Genomic DNA, 2,114 nt, shown 5'->3' with positions numbered 1-2,114 from the left:
ATGAGAAATTTGGATGATTTCTCCATGAGGAATTATAGGTGCTTCCATAAGGTTCGCCCATGTAATTCACCTCTGCCATTGCAGGGTTCTCAGGATCATAAGCTTCTTCTTCAGAAGATGCCTCTTTAGTACTGTTGGATGCATTTTGCCATCCATTCAGACTCTGAGAAATCATGTTGACTTGTTGAGTCAACATTTTATTCTGAGCCAATATGGTATTTAGAGCATCAATTTCAAGAACTCCCCTCTTCTGACGCGTCCCATTACTCACAGGATTTCTCTCAGAGGTGTACATGAATTGGTTATTTGCAACCATGTCAATGAGTTCTTGAGCTTCTGCAGGCATTTTCTTTAGGTGAATAGATTCACCTGCAGAATGGTCCAGTGACATCTTAGAAAGCTCAGATAGACCATCATAGAATATATCTAAAATGGTCCACTTTGAAAGCATGCGAGAAGGACACTTTTTGGTCAACTGCTTGTATCTTTTCCAAGCTTCATAGAGGGATTCACCATCTTTTTGCTTGAAGGTCTGAACATCCACTCTAAGCTTGCTCATCATTTGAGGAGGAAAGAACTTGGCCAAGAAGGCCGTGACCAGCTTATCCCAAGAGTCTAGGCTATCTTTAGGTTGTGAGTCCAACCATGTTCTAGCTCTGTCTCTTACAGCAAAAGGGAAAAGCATAAGCCTGTAGACTTCAATATCTACTCCATTAGTCTTAACAATATCACAGATCTGCAAGAATTCAGTTAAAAACCGATAGGGATCTTCTGATGGAAGTCCATGGAACTTGTAGTTCTGTTGCATCAGAGCAACTAGTTGAGGCTTCAGCTCAAAATTGTTTGCTCCAATGACAGGGATTGAGATGCTTCTTCCATAAAAATTGGAAGTAGGTGTAGTATAATCACCAAGCATCCTCCTTGCATTATTGTTGGGTTCGGCCATGTCTACTTCTTTTTTGAGATTCTCTATAACGTTTTCTCTGGATTGTTGTGCTTTAGCTTCTCTTAGCTTCCTCTTCAGAGTCCTTTCAGGTTCAGGATCTGCTTCAACAAGAATGTCCTTATCCTTGCTCCTGCTCATATGAAAAAGAAGAGAACAGAAAAGAAGAGGAATCCTCTATGTCACAGTATAGAGATTCCTTTATGTGAGTAGAAGAAGAAAAGAATAGAAGAAGGAGAAGAGAAAAATTCGAACCCAGAGAAAAAGAGAGGGTTCGAATTTTTAGATGAAGAGAAGTGTTAGTAAATGAATAAATAAATAGAAAGAGATGAGAGGAAAGAATTTTCGAAAATTGTTTTGAAAAATAGTTAGTGATTTTTGAAAATTAAGAGAGAAATACAATTAAAATTAAAATTAAAATTAAAATTTGAAACAATTAGTTAATTAAAAGAATTTTTGAAAAAGAGGGAGGTAATTTCAAAAATTAGAGAGAGGAAAGTAGTTAGGTGGTTTTGAAAAAGATAGAAAATAGTAAAATAAACAAAAAGTCAATTAGTTAGTTGAAAAAGATTTGAAAATCAATTTTGAAAAGATAAGAAGTTAGAAAAGATTTTGAAATTGATTTTGAAAAAGATATTTTGGAAAAGATTTGATTTTTAAAATTAAAATTGATTGCTTGACTAACAAGAAAATAAAAGATATGATTATAGAATTTAAAGATTGAACCTTTCTTAACAAGAAAGTAACAAACTTCAATTTTTGAATCAATCACATTAATTATTAGTAAAATTTTTGAAATTTAAAAAAAAAAGATAAGAAAAAGATTTTGAAAATAAATTTTAAAAATTTTCGAAAATAATAAGAAAAATGAAAAAGATTTGATTTTTGAAAAAGATTTTGAAACTAACAAGAAACAACTTATTTTAAAAATTTTTGACTAAGTCAACCCAAAGATTTCGAATTTTTGAGTAAAATAAGGAAAAGTTATTTTTTTAATTTTTTTTTTAATTTTTAATGAGGAGGGAGAAAAACACAAATATGACCCAAAACATGAAAATTTTAGATCAAAACCAATGATGCATGCAAGAACACTATGAATGTCAAGATGAACACCAAGAACACTTTGAAGATCATGATGAACATCAAGATTTATTTTTGAAAAATTTTCAAG

General features: G+C 32.2%; 1 non-coding gene across 1 annotated transcript; it reads left to right on the top strand.

Annotated features, from left to right (window-relative positions):
* Positions 1–445: 445 nt before the first annotated feature.
* LOC112714079 (small nucleolar RNA R71) lies at positions 446–553 on the top strand. The gene has a single exon (XR_003159034.1). It is a non-coding gene; the product is annotated as a small nucleolar RNA R71 (small nucleolar RNA).
* The last annotated feature ends 1,561 nt before the right edge of the window (positions 554–2,114 follow it).

Source organism: Arachis hypogaea, chromosome 9 (assembly GCF_003086295.3).
Source record: "Arachis hypogaea cultivar Tifrunner chromosome 9, arahy.Tifrunner.gnm2.J5K5, whole genome shotgun sequence".
NCBI classification, from domain to species: Eukaryota; Viridiplantae; Streptophyta; class Magnoliopsida; order Fabales; family Fabaceae; genus Arachis; species Arachis hypogaea.
Note: the sequence above shows the minus strand (reverse complement) of the source record. Positions and strands in the feature narration are given on the sequence as shown.